General features: G+C 46.3%; 41 non-coding genes and 9 pseudogenes across 41 annotated transcripts; all 50 read left to right on the forward strand.

The window, feature by feature from the left end:
• The first annotated feature begins 59 nt into the window (after positions 1 to 59).
• On the forward strand, positions 60 to 178 carry LOC125566770 (annotated as a pseudogene).
• Positions 179 to 245: 67 nt separating this feature from the next.
• LOC125566996 lies at positions 246 to 364 on the forward strand (annotated as a pseudogene).
• Positions 365 to 431: 67 nt separating this feature from the next.
• LOC125566805 lies at positions 432 to 550 on the forward strand (annotated as a pseudogene).
• A 67-nt stretch (positions 551 to 617) lies between these two features.
• LOC125563696 lies at positions 618 to 736 on the forward strand. The gene has a single exon (XR_007308716.1). It is a non-coding gene; the product is annotated as a 5S ribosomal RNA (ribosomal RNA).
• A 67-nt stretch (positions 737 to 803) lies between these two features.
• On the forward strand, positions 804 to 922 carry LOC125567277. The gene has a single exon (XR_007311802.1). It is a non-coding gene; the product is annotated as a 5S ribosomal RNA (ribosomal RNA).
• Positions 923 to 989: 67 nt separating this feature from the next.
• LOC125566307 lies at positions 990 to 1,108 on the forward strand. The gene has a single exon (XR_007311314.1). It is a non-coding gene; the product is annotated as a 5S ribosomal RNA (ribosomal RNA).
• A 67-nt stretch (positions 1,109 to 1,175) lies between these two features.
• Positions 1,176 to 1,294, forward strand: LOC125564658. Its single transcript, XR_007309677.1, has one exon. It is a non-coding gene; the product is annotated as a 5S ribosomal RNA (ribosomal RNA).
• Positions 1,295 to 1,361: 67 nt separating this feature from the next.
• Positions 1,362 to 1,480, forward strand: LOC125565685. The gene has a single exon (XR_007310696.1). It is a non-coding gene; the product is annotated as a 5S ribosomal RNA (ribosomal RNA).
• A 67-nt stretch (positions 1,481 to 1,547) lies between these two features.
• LOC125564751 lies at positions 1,548 to 1,666 on the forward strand. The gene has a single exon (XR_007309770.1). It is a non-coding gene; the product is annotated as a 5S ribosomal RNA (ribosomal RNA).
• A 67-nt stretch (positions 1,667 to 1,733) lies between these two features.
• LOC125565080 lies at positions 1,734 to 1,852 on the forward strand. The gene has a single exon (XR_007310098.1). It is a non-coding gene; the product is annotated as a 5S ribosomal RNA (ribosomal RNA).
• Positions 1,853 to 1,919: 67 nt separating this feature from the next.
• LOC125566765 lies at positions 1,920 to 2,038 on the forward strand (annotated as a pseudogene).
• A 67-nt stretch (positions 2,039 to 2,105) lies between these two features.
• On the forward strand, positions 2,106 to 2,224 carry LOC125565584. Its single transcript, XR_007310596.1, has one exon. It is a non-coding gene; the product is annotated as a 5S ribosomal RNA (ribosomal RNA).
• Positions 2,225 to 2,291: 67 nt separating this feature from the next.
• On the forward strand, positions 2,292 to 2,410 carry LOC125567064 (annotated as a pseudogene).
• A 67-nt stretch (positions 2,411 to 2,477) lies between these two features.
• Positions 2,478 to 2,596, forward strand: LOC125564004. Its single transcript, XR_007309023.1, has one exon. It is a non-coding gene; the product is annotated as a 5S ribosomal RNA (ribosomal RNA).
• A 67-nt stretch (positions 2,597 to 2,663) lies between these two features.
• On the forward strand, positions 2,664 to 2,782 carry LOC125566289. The gene has a single exon (XR_007311296.1). It is a non-coding gene; the product is annotated as a 5S ribosomal RNA (ribosomal RNA).
• A 67-nt stretch (positions 2,783 to 2,849) lies between these two features.
• LOC125566301 lies at positions 2,850 to 2,968 on the forward strand. The gene has a single exon (XR_007311308.1). It is a non-coding gene; the product is annotated as a 5S ribosomal RNA (ribosomal RNA).
• Positions 2,969 to 3,035: 67 nt separating this feature from the next.
• LOC125566156 lies at positions 3,036 to 3,154 on the forward strand. Its single transcript, XR_007311163.1, has one exon. It is a non-coding gene; the product is annotated as a 5S ribosomal RNA (ribosomal RNA).
• A 67-nt stretch (positions 3,155 to 3,221) lies between these two features.
• On the forward strand, positions 3,222 to 3,340 carry LOC125565157. Its single transcript, XR_007310174.1, has one exon. It is a non-coding gene; the product is annotated as a 5S ribosomal RNA (ribosomal RNA).
• A 67-nt stretch (positions 3,341 to 3,407) lies between these two features.
• Positions 3,408 to 3,526, forward strand: LOC125566073. Its single transcript, XR_007311080.1, has one exon. It is a non-coding gene; the product is annotated as a 5S ribosomal RNA (ribosomal RNA).
• A 67-nt stretch (positions 3,527 to 3,593) lies between these two features.
• Positions 3,594 to 3,712, forward strand: LOC125563674. The gene has a single exon (XR_007308694.1). It is a non-coding gene; the product is annotated as a 5S ribosomal RNA (ribosomal RNA).
• A 67-nt stretch (positions 3,713 to 3,779) lies between these two features.
• Positions 3,780 to 3,898, forward strand: LOC125564972. The gene has a single exon (XR_007309990.1). It is a non-coding gene; the product is annotated as a 5S ribosomal RNA (ribosomal RNA).
• Positions 3,899 to 3,965: 67 nt separating this feature from the next.
• On the forward strand, positions 3,966 to 4,084 carry LOC125564856. The gene has a single exon (XR_007309874.1). It is a non-coding gene; the product is annotated as a 5S ribosomal RNA (ribosomal RNA).
• Positions 4,085 to 4,151: 67 nt separating this feature from the next.
• On the forward strand, positions 4,152 to 4,270 carry LOC125565761. The gene has a single exon (XR_007310772.1). It is a non-coding gene; the product is annotated as a 5S ribosomal RNA (ribosomal RNA).
• Positions 4,271 to 4,337: 67 nt separating this feature from the next.
• On the forward strand, positions 4,338 to 4,456 carry LOC125565158. The gene has a single exon (XR_007310175.1). It is a non-coding gene; the product is annotated as a 5S ribosomal RNA (ribosomal RNA).
• A 67-nt stretch (positions 4,457 to 4,523) lies between these two features.
• LOC125565846 lies at positions 4,524 to 4,642 on the forward strand. The gene has a single exon (XR_007310855.1). It is a non-coding gene; the product is annotated as a 5S ribosomal RNA (ribosomal RNA).
• Positions 4,643 to 4,709: 67 nt separating this feature from the next.
• On the forward strand, positions 4,710 to 4,828 carry LOC125563247. The gene has a single exon (XR_007308266.1). It is a non-coding gene; the product is annotated as a 5S ribosomal RNA (ribosomal RNA).
• A 67-nt stretch (positions 4,829 to 4,895) lies between these two features.
• On the forward strand, positions 4,896 to 5,014 carry LOC125564454. Its single transcript, XR_007309472.1, has one exon. It is a non-coding gene; the product is annotated as a 5S ribosomal RNA (ribosomal RNA).
• Positions 5,015 to 5,081: 67 nt separating this feature from the next.
• Positions 5,082 to 5,200, forward strand: LOC125563418. The gene has a single exon (XR_007308436.1). It is a non-coding gene; the product is annotated as a 5S ribosomal RNA (ribosomal RNA).
• Positions 5,201 to 5,267: 67 nt separating this feature from the next.
• Positions 5,268 to 5,386, forward strand: LOC125563887. The gene has a single exon (XR_007308906.1). It is a non-coding gene; the product is annotated as a 5S ribosomal RNA (ribosomal RNA).
• A 67-nt stretch (positions 5,387 to 5,453) lies between these two features.
• LOC125566338 lies at positions 5,454 to 5,571 on the forward strand. Its single transcript, XR_007311345.1, has one exon. It is a non-coding gene; the product is annotated as a 5S ribosomal RNA (ribosomal RNA).
• Positions 5,572 to 5,638: 67 nt separating this feature from the next.
• Positions 5,639 to 5,757, forward strand: LOC125564009. Its single transcript, XR_007309028.1, has one exon. It is a non-coding gene; the product is annotated as a 5S ribosomal RNA (ribosomal RNA).
• A 67-nt stretch (positions 5,758 to 5,824) lies between these two features.
• On the forward strand, positions 5,825 to 5,943 carry LOC125563888. Its single transcript, XR_007308907.1, has one exon. It is a non-coding gene; the product is annotated as a 5S ribosomal RNA (ribosomal RNA).
• Positions 5,944 to 6,010: 67 nt separating this feature from the next.
• On the forward strand, positions 6,011 to 6,129 carry LOC125566418. The gene has a single exon (XR_007311426.1). It is a non-coding gene; the product is annotated as a 5S ribosomal RNA (ribosomal RNA).
• A 67-nt stretch (positions 6,130 to 6,196) lies between these two features.
• On the forward strand, positions 6,197 to 6,315 carry LOC125566908 (annotated as a pseudogene).
• A 67-nt stretch (positions 6,316 to 6,382) lies between these two features.
• Positions 6,383 to 6,501, forward strand: LOC125566312. Its single transcript, XR_007311319.1, has one exon. It is a non-coding gene; the product is annotated as a 5S ribosomal RNA (ribosomal RNA).
• A 67-nt stretch (positions 6,502 to 6,568) lies between these two features.
• On the forward strand, positions 6,569 to 6,687 carry LOC125564552. The gene has a single exon (XR_007309571.1). It is a non-coding gene; the product is annotated as a 5S ribosomal RNA (ribosomal RNA).
• Positions 6,688 to 6,754: 67 nt separating this feature from the next.
• On the forward strand, positions 6,755 to 6,873 carry LOC125563419. The gene has a single exon (XR_007308437.1). It is a non-coding gene; the product is annotated as a 5S ribosomal RNA (ribosomal RNA).
• Positions 6,874 to 6,940: 67 nt separating this feature from the next.
• LOC125565800 lies at positions 6,941 to 7,059 on the forward strand. The gene has a single exon (XR_007310811.1). It is a non-coding gene; the product is annotated as a 5S ribosomal RNA (ribosomal RNA).
• A 67-nt stretch (positions 7,060 to 7,126) lies between these two features.
• LOC125565585 lies at positions 7,127 to 7,245 on the forward strand. The gene has a single exon (XR_007310597.1). It is a non-coding gene; the product is annotated as a 5S ribosomal RNA (ribosomal RNA).
• Positions 7,246 to 7,312: 67 nt separating this feature from the next.
• On the forward strand, positions 7,313 to 7,431 carry LOC125567047 (annotated as a pseudogene).
• Positions 7,432 to 7,498: 67 nt separating this feature from the next.
• Positions 7,499 to 7,617, forward strand: LOC125566322. The gene has a single exon (XR_007311329.1). It is a non-coding gene; the product is annotated as a 5S ribosomal RNA (ribosomal RNA).
• Positions 7,618 to 7,684: 67 nt separating this feature from the next.
• On the forward strand, positions 7,685 to 7,803 carry LOC125566333. Its single transcript, XR_007311340.1, has one exon. It is a non-coding gene; the product is annotated as a 5S ribosomal RNA (ribosomal RNA).
• Positions 7,804 to 7,870: 67 nt separating this feature from the next.
• Positions 7,871 to 7,989, forward strand: LOC125565586. Its single transcript, XR_007310598.1, has one exon. It is a non-coding gene; the product is annotated as a 5S ribosomal RNA (ribosomal RNA).
• A 67-nt stretch (positions 7,990 to 8,056) lies between these two features.
• LOC125563420 lies at positions 8,057 to 8,175 on the forward strand. Its single transcript, XR_007308438.1, has one exon. It is a non-coding gene; the product is annotated as a 5S ribosomal RNA (ribosomal RNA).
• Positions 8,176 to 8,238: 63 nt separating this feature from the next.
• On the forward strand, positions 8,239 to 8,357 carry LOC125566441. Its single transcript, XR_007311450.1, has one exon. It is a non-coding gene; the product is annotated as a 5S ribosomal RNA (ribosomal RNA).
• Positions 8,358 to 8,424: 67 nt separating this feature from the next.
• On the forward strand, positions 8,425 to 8,543 carry LOC125567079 (annotated as a pseudogene).
• A 67-nt stretch (positions 8,544 to 8,610) lies between these two features.
• On the forward strand, positions 8,611 to 8,729 carry LOC125563657. The gene has a single exon (XR_007308677.1). It is a non-coding gene; the product is annotated as a 5S ribosomal RNA (ribosomal RNA).
• Positions 8,730 to 8,796: 67 nt separating this feature from the next.
• On the forward strand, positions 8,797 to 8,915 carry LOC125564857. The gene has a single exon (XR_007309875.1). It is a non-coding gene; the product is annotated as a 5S ribosomal RNA (ribosomal RNA).
• A 67-nt stretch (positions 8,916 to 8,982) lies between these two features.
• On the forward strand, positions 8,983 to 9,101 carry LOC125567082 (annotated as a pseudogene).
• A 67-nt stretch (positions 9,102 to 9,168) lies between these two features.
• LOC125565138 lies at positions 9,169 to 9,287 on the forward strand. Its single transcript, XR_007310155.1, has one exon. It is a non-coding gene; the product is annotated as a 5S ribosomal RNA (ribosomal RNA).
• Positions 9,288 to 9,340: the final 53 nt, after the last annotated feature.

The following is a 9,340-nucleotide window of genomic DNA, read 5'->3' on the forward strand; positions in this document are numbered from 1 at the left end:
TTGTTATCGAGGTACTGACAGGACTGTTATATAATAGATAGATGTTACACAGTTCTATCGTTTACGGCCATACCACTGAGAAAGCACCAGTTCTCGTTTGATCACAGAACTTAAAGTCAGTAGGGCACGGTTAGTACTTGGACGGGTGACCGCCTGGGAATACCGTGTGCTGTAGGCATTTCCTTTTTGTTATCGAGGTACTCACAGGACTGTTATATAATAGATAGATCTTAAACAGTTCTATCGTTTACGGCCATACCACTGAGAAAGCACCAGTTCTCGTCCGATCACAGAACTTAAAGTCAGTAGGGCAAGGTTAGTACTTGGACGGGTGACCGCTTCGGAATACCGTGTGCTGTTGGCATTTTCTTTTTGTTATCGAGGTACTGACAGTACTGTTATATAATAGATAGATGTTACACAGTTCTATCGTTTACGGCCATACCACTGAGAAAGCACCAGTTCTCGTCCGATCACAGAACTTAAAGTCAGTAGGGCACGGTTAGTACTTTGACGGGTGACCGCCTGGGAATACCGTGTGCTGTACGCATTTCCTTTTTCTTATCGATGTACTCACAGGACTGTTATATAATAGATAGACCTTACACAGTTCTATCGTCTACGGCCATACCACTGAGAAAGCACCGGTTCTCGTCCGATCACCAAAGTTAAGCTCAGTAGGGCGCGGTTAGTACTTGGATGGGTGACCGCCTGGGAATACCGTGTGCTGTAGGCATTTCCTTTTTGTCATCGAAGTACTCACAGGACTGTTAAATAATATATATTTCTTACACAGTTCTGTCGTCTACGGCCATACCACTGAGAAAGCACCGGTTCTCGTCCGATCACCGAAGTTAAGCTCAGTAGGGCGCGGTTAGTACTTGGATGGGTGACCGCCTGGGAATACCGTGTGCCGTAGTCATTTCCTTTTTGTCATCGAAGTACTCACAGGACTGTTATATAATAGATAGATCTTACACAGTTCTATCGTCTACGACCATACCACTTAGAAAGCACCGGTTCTCGTCCGATCACCGAAGTTAAGCTCAGTAGGGCGCGTTAAGTACTTGGATGGGTGACCGCTTCGGAATACCGTGTGCTGTAGGCATTTGCTTTTTGTTACCAAAGTACTCACAGGACTGTTATATAAAATCTATTTCTTACATAGTTCTGTCGTCTACGGCCATACCACTGAGAAAGCACCGGTTCTCGTCCGATCACCGTAGTTAAGCTCAGTAGGGCACGGTTAGTACTTGGATGGGTGACCGCCTGGGAATACCGTATGCTGTAGGCATTTCCTTTTTGTTATCGTGGTACTCACAGGACTGTTATATAATAGATAGATCTTAAACAGTTCTGTCGTCTACGGCCATACCACTGAGAAAGCACCGGTTCTCGTCCGATCACCGAAGTTAAGCTCAGTAGTGCGAGGTAAGTACTTGGATGGGTGACCGCTTCGGAATACCGTGTGCTGTAGGCATTTCCTTTTTGTTACCGAAGTACTCACAGGACTGTTATATAAAATCTATTTCTTACACAGTTCTGTCGTCTACGGCCATACCACTGAGAAAGCACCGGTTCTCGTCCGATCACCGTAGTTAAGCTCATTAGGGCACGGTTAGTACTTGGATGGGTGACCGCCTGAGAATACCGTGTGCTGTAGGCATTTCCTTTTTGTTATCGAGGTACTCACAGGACTGTTATATAATAGATAGATTTTAAACAGTTCTGTCGTCTACGACCATACCACTGAGAAAGCACCGGTTCTCGTCCGATCACCGAAGTTAAGCTCAGTAGAGCGCGGTTAGTACTTGGATGGGTGACCGCCTGGGAATACCGTGTGCTGTAGGCATTTCATTTTTGTCATCGAAGTACTCACTGGACTGTTAGATAATAGATAGATCTTACACAGTTCTATCGTCTACGGCCATACCACTTAGAAAGCACCGGTTCTCGTCCGATCACCGAAGTTAAGCTCATTAGGGCCCTGTAAGTACTTGGATGGGTGACCGCTTCGGAATACCGTGTGCTGTAGGCATTTCCTTTTTGTTATCGAGGTACTGACAGGACTGTTATATAATAGATAGATCTTACACAGTTCTATCGTCTACGGCCATACCACTTAGAAAGCACCGGTTCTCGTCCGATCACCGAAGTTAAGCTCAGTAGGGCGCGGTAAGTACTTGGATGGGTGACCGCTTCGGAATACCGTGTGCTGTAGGCATTTCCTTTTTGTTATCGAGGTACTGACAGGACTGTTATATAATAGATAGATGTTACACAGTTCTATCGTTTACGGCCATACCACTGAGAAAGCACCAGTTCTCGTCCGATCACAGAACTTAAAGTCAGTATGGCACGGTTAGTACTTGGACGGGTGACCGGCTGAGAATACCGTGTGCTGTAGGCATTTCCTTTTTGTTATCGAGGTACTCACAGGACTGTTATATAATAGATAGATCTTAAACAGTTCTATCGTCTACGGCCATACCACTGAGAAAGCACCGGTTCTCGTCCGATCACCGAAGTTAAGCTCAGTAGGGCGCAGTTAGTACTTGGATGGGTGACCGCCTGGGAATACCGTGTGCTGTAGGCATTTACTTTTTGTTTTCGAAGTACTAACAGGACTGTTATATAATAGATAGATCTTACACAGTTCTATCGTCTACGGCCATACCACTGAGAAAGCACCGGTTCTCGTCCGATCACCGAAGTTAAGCTCAGTAGGGCGCGGTTAGTACTTGGATGGGTGACCGCCTGGGAATACCGTGTGCTGTAGGCATTTCCTTTTTGTCATCGAAGTACTCACAGGACTGTTATATAATATATATTTCTTACACAGTTCTGTCGTCTACGGCCATACCACTGAGAAAGCACCGGTTCTCGTCCGATCACCGAAGTTAAGCTCAGTAGGGCGCGGTTAGTACTTGGATGGGTGACCGCCTGGGAATACCGTGTGCTGTAGGCATTTCCTTTTTGTCATCGAAGTACTCACAGGACTGTCATATAATAGATAGATCTTACACAGTTCTATCGTCTACGGCCATACCACTTAAAAAGCACCGGTTCTCGTCCGATCACCGAAGTTAAGCTCAGTAGGGCGCGGTAAGTACTTGGATGGGTGACCGCTTCAGAATACCGTGTGCTGTAGGCATTTCCTTTTTGTTACCAAAGTACTCACAGGACTGTTATATAATATATAATTCTTACACAGTTCTGTCGACTACGGCAATACCACTGAGAAAGCACCGGTTCTCGTCCGATCACCGAAGTTAAGCTCAGTAGGGCGCGGTTAGTACTTGGATGGGTGACCGCCTGAGAATACCGTGTGCGGTAGGCATTTCCTTTTTGTCATCGAAGTACTCACAGGACTGTTATATAATAGATAGATCGCACACAGTTCTATCGTCTACGGCCATACCATTTAGAAAGCACCGGTTCTCGTCCGATTACCGAAGTTAAGCTCAGTAGGGCGCGGTAAGTACTTGGATGGGTGACCGCTTCGGAATACCGTGTGCTGTAGACTTTTCCTTTTTGTTACCAAAGTACTCACAGGACTGTTATATAAAATCTATTTCTTACACAGTTCTGTCGTCTACGGCCTTACCACTGAGAAAGCACCGGTTCTCGTCCGATCACCGAAGTTAAGCTCAGTAGGGCGCGGTTAGTACTTGGATGGGTGACCGCCTGGGAATACCGTGTGCTGTAGGCATTTCCTTTTTGTCATCGAAGTACTCACAGGACTGTTATATAATATATATTTCTTACACAGTTCTGTCGTCTACGGCCATACCACTGAGAAAGCACCGGTTCTCGTCCGATCACCGAAGTTAAGCTCAGTAGGGCGCGGTAAGTACTTGTATGGGTGACCGCTTCGGAATACCGTGTGCTGTAGGCATTTCCTTTTTGTTACCAAAGTTCTCACAGGACTGTTATATAAAATCTATTTCTTACACAGTTCTATCGTCTACGGCCATACCACTGAGAAAGCACCGGTTCTCGTCCTATCACCGAAGTTAAGCTCAGTAGGGCGCGGTTAGTACTTGGATGGGTGACCGCCTGGGAATACCGTGTGCTGTAGGCATTTCCTTTTTGTCATCGAAGTACTCACAGGACTGTCATATAATAGATAGATCTTACACAGTTCTATCGTCTACGGCCATACCACTTAGAAAGCACCGGTTCTCGTCCGATCACCGAAGTTAAGCTCAGTAGGGCGCGGTAAGTACTTGGATGGGTGACCGCTTCAGAATACCGTGTGCTGTAGGCATTTCCTTTTTGTTACCAAAGTACTCACAGGACTGTTATATAATATATAATTCTTACACAGTTCTGTCGACTACGGCAATACCACTGAGAAAGCACCGGTTCTCGTCCGATCACCGAAGTTAAGCTCAGTAGGGCGCGGTTAGTACTTGGATGGGTGACCGCCTGAGAATACCGTGTGCGGTAGGCATTTCCTTTTTGTAATCGAAGTACTCACAGGACTGTTATATAATAGATAGATCGCACACAGTTCTATCGTCTACGGCCATACCACTTAGAAAGCACCGGTTCTCGTCCGATTACCGAAGTTAAGCTCAGTAGGGCGCGGTAAGTACTTGGATGGGTGACCGCTTCGGAATACCGTGTGCTGTAGACTTTTCCTTTTTGTTACCAAAGTACTCACAGGACTGTTATATAAAATCTATTTCTTACACAGTTCTGTCGTCTACGGCCATACCACTGAGAAAGCACCGGTTCTCGTTCGATCACCGAAGTTAAGCTCAGTAGGGCGCGGTTAGTACTTGGATGGGTGACCGCCTGGGAATACCGTGTGCTGTAGGCATTTCCTTTTTGTCATCGAAGTACTCACAGGACTGTTATATAATATATATTTCTTACACAGTTCTGTCGTCTACGGCCATACCACTGAGAAAGCACCGGTTCTCGTCCGATCACCGAAGTTAAGCTCAGTAGGGCGCGGTAAGTACTTGGATGGGTGACCGCTTCGGAATACCGTGTGCTGTAGGCATTTCCTTTTTGTTACCAAAGTTCTCACAGGACTGTTATATAAAATCTATTTCTTACACAGTTCTGTCGTCTACGGCCATACCACTGAGAAAGCACCGGTTCTCGTCCGATCACCGTAGTTAAGCTCAGTAGGGCACGGTTAGTACTTGGATGGGTGACCGCCTGGGAATACCGTGTGCTGTAGGCATTTCCTTTTTGTTATCGAGGTACTCACAGGACTGTTATATAATAGATAGATCTTAAACAGTTCTGTCGTCTACGACCATACCACTGAGAAAGCACCGGTTCTCGTCCGATCACCGAAGTTAAGCTCAGTAGGGCGCGGTTAGTACTTGGATGGGTGACCGCCTGGGAATACCGTGTGCTGTAGGCATTTCCTTTTTGTCATCGAAGTACTCACAGGACTGTTATATAATATATATTTCTTACACAGTTCTGTCGTCTACGGCCATACCACTGAGAAACACCGGTTCTCGTCCGATCACCGAAGTTAAGCTCAGTAGGGCGCGGTAAGTTCTTGGATGGGTGACCGCTTCGGAATACCGTGTGCTGTAGGCATTTCCTTTTTGTTACCAAAGTACTCACAGGACTGTTATATAAAATCTATTTCTTACACAGTTCTGTCGTCTACGGCCATACCACTGAGAAAGCACCGGTTTTCGTCCGATCACCGTAGTTAAGCTCAGTAGGGCACGGTTAGTACTTGGATGGGTGACCGCCTGGGAATACCGTGTGCTGTAGGCATTTCCTTTTTGTTATCGAGGTACTCACAGGACTGTTATATAATAGATAGATCTTAAACAGTTCTGTCGTCTACGACCATACCACTGAGAAAGCACCGGTTCTCGTCCGATCACCGAAGTTAAGCTCAGTAGGGCGCGGTTAGTACTTGGATGGGTGACCGCCTGGGAATACCGTGTGCTGTAGGCATTTCCTTTTTGTCATCGAAGTACTCACAGGACTGTTAGATAATAGATAGATCTTACACAGTTCTATCGTCTACGGCCATACCACTTAGAAAGCACCGGTTCTCGTCCGATCACCGAAGTTAAGTTCATTAGGGCGCGGTAAGTACTTGGATGGGTGACCGCTTCGGAATACCGTGTGCTGTAGGCATTTCCTTTTTGTTATCGAGGTACTGACAGGACTGTTATATAATAGATAGAAGTTACACAGTTCTATCGTTTACGGCCATACCACTGAGAAAGCACCAGTTCTTGTCCGATCACAGAACTTAAAGTCAGTAGGGCACGGTTAGTACTTGGACGGGCGACCGCCTGGGAATACCGTGTGCTGTAGGCATTTCCTTTTTGTTATCGAGGTACTCACAGGACTGTTATATAATAGATAGATCTTAAACAGTTCTATCGTCTACGGCCATACCACTGAGAAAGCACCGGTTCTCGTCCGATCACCGAAGTTAAGCTCAGTAGGGCGCGGTTAGTACTTGGATGGGTGACCGCCTGGGAATACCGTGTGCTGTAGGCATTTCCTTTTTGTCATCGAAGTACTCACAGGACTGTTATATAATAGAAAGATCTTACACAGTTCTATCGTCTACGGCCATACCACTTAGAAAGCACCGGTTCTCGTCCGATCACCGAAGTTAAGCTCAGTAGGGCGCGGTAAGTACTTGGATGGGTGACCGCCTGGGAATACCGTGTGCTGTAGGCATTTCCTTTTTGTTACCAAAGTACTCACAGGACTGTTATATAGAATCTATTTCTTACACAGTTCTGTCGTCTACGGCCATACCACTGAGAAAGCACCGGTTCTCGTCCGATCACCGTAGTTAAGCTCAGTAGGGCACGGTTAGTACTTGGATGGGTGACCGCCTGGGAATACCGTGTGCTGTAGGCATTTCCTTTTTGTTATCGAGGTACTCACAGGACTGTTATATAATAGATAGATCTTAAAGAGTTCTGTCGTCTACGACCATACCACTGAGAAAGCACCGGTTCTCGTCCGATCACAGAAGTTAAGCTCAGTAGGGCGCGGTTAGTACTTGGATGGGTGACCGCCTGTGAATACCGTGTGCTGTAGGCATTTCCTTTTTGTCATCGAAGTACTCACAGGACTGTTATATAATAGATAGATCTTACACAGTTCTATCGTCTACGGCCATACCACTTAGAAAGCACCGGTTCTCGTCCGATCACCGAAGTTAAGCTCAGTAGGGCGCGGTAAGTACTTGGATGGGTGACCGCTTCGGAATACCGTGTGCTGTAGGCATTTCCTTTTTGTTATCGAGGTACTGACAGGACTGTTATATAATAGATAGATGTTACACTGTTCTATCGTTTACGGCCATACCACTGAGAAAGCACCAGTTCTCGTCCGATCACAGAACTTAAAGTCAGTATGGCACGGTTAGTACTTGGACGGGTGACCGGCTGGGAATACCGTGTGCTGTAGGCATTTCCTTTTTGTTATCGAGGTACTCACAGGACTGTTATATAATAGATAGGTCTTAAACAGTTCTATCGTCTACGGCCATACCACTGAGAAAGCACCGGTTCTCGTCCGATCACCGAAGTTAAGCTCAGTAGGGCGCGGTTAGTACTTGGATGGGTGACCGCCTGGGAATACCGTGTGCTGTAGGCATTTCCTTTTTGTCATCGAAGTACTCACAGGACTGTTATATAAAATATATTTCTTACACAGTTCTGTCGTCTACGGCCATACCACTGAGAAAGCACCGGTTCTCGTCCGATCACCGAAGTTAAGCTCAGTAGGGCGCGGTTAGTACTTGGATGGGTGACCGCCTGGGAATACCGTGTGCTGTAGGCATTTCCTTTTTGTCATCGAAGTACTCACAGGACTGTTATATAATAGATAGATCTTACACAGTTCTATCGTCTACGGCCATACCACTTAGAAAGCACCGGTTCTCGTCCGATCACCGAAGTTAAGCTCAGTAGGGCGCGGTAAGTACTTGGATGGGTGACCGCTTCGGAATACCGTGTGCTGTAGGCATTTCCTTTTTGTTACCAAAGTACTCACTGGACTGTTATATAAAATCTATTTCTTACACAGTTCTGTCGTCTACGGCCATACCACTGAGAAAGCACCGGTTCTCGTCCGATCACCGTAGTTAAGCTCAGTAGGGCACGGTTAGTACTTGGATGGGTGACCGCCTGGGAATACCGTGTGCTGTAGGCATTTCCTTTTTGTTATCGAGGTACTCACAGGACTGTTATATAATAGATCTTAAACAGTTCTGTCGTCTACGACCATACCACTGAGAAAGCACCGGTTCTCGTCCGATCACCGAAGTTAAGCTCAGTAGGGCTCCGTAAGTACTTGGATGGGTGACCGCTTCGGAATACCGTGTGCTGTAGGCATTTCCTTTTTGTTATAGAGGTACTGACAGGACTGTTATATAATAGATAGATGTTACACAGTTCTATCGTTTACGGCCATACCACTGAGAAAGCACCAGTTCTCGTCCGATCACAGAACTTAAAGTCAGTAGGGCACGGTTAGCACTTGGACGGGTGACCGCCTGGGAATACCGTGTGATGTAGGCATTTCCTTTTTGTTATCGAGGTACTCACAGGACTGTTATATAATAGATAGATCTTAAACAGTTCTATCGTCTACGGCCATACCACTGAGAAAGCACCGGTTCTCGTCCGATCACTGAAGTTAAGCTCAGTAGGGCGCGGTTAGTACTTGGATGGGTGACCGCCTGGGAATACCGTGTGCTGTAGGCATTTCCTTTTTGTTTTCGAAGTACTAACAGGACTGTTATATAATAGATAGATCTTACACAGTTCTATCGTCTACGGCCATACCACTGAGAAAGCACCGGTTCTCGTCCTATCACCGAAGTTAAGCTCAGTAGGGCGCGGTTAGTACTTGGATGGGTGACCGCCTGGGAATACCGTGTGCTGTAGGCATTTCCTTTTTGTCATCGAAGTACTCACAGGACTTTTATATAATAGATAGATCTTACACAGTTCTATCGTCTTCGGCCATACCACTTAGAAAGCACCAGTTCTTGTCCGATCACAGAACTTAAAGTCAGTAGGGCACGGTTAGTACTTGGACGGGCGACCGCCTGGGAATACCGTGTGCTGTAGGCATTTCCTTTTTGTTATCGAGGTACTCACAGGACTGTTATATAATAGATAGATCTTAAACAGTTCTATCGTCTACGGCCATACCACTGAAAAAGCACCGGTTCTCGTCCGATCACCGAAGTTAAGCTCAGTAGGGCGCGGTTAGTACTTGGATGGGTGACCGCCTGAGAATACCGTGTGCGGTAGGCATTTCCTTTTTGTCATCGAAGTACTCACAGGACTGTTATATAATAGATAGATCT

This window comes from Nematostella vectensis, chromosome 5, assembly GCF_932526225.1.
Source record: "Nematostella vectensis chromosome 5, jaNemVect1.1, whole genome shotgun sequence".
In the NCBI taxonomy this organism is placed as follows: domain Eukaryota; kingdom Metazoa; phylum Cnidaria; class Anthozoa; order Actiniaria; family Edwardsiidae; genus Nematostella; species Nematostella vectensis.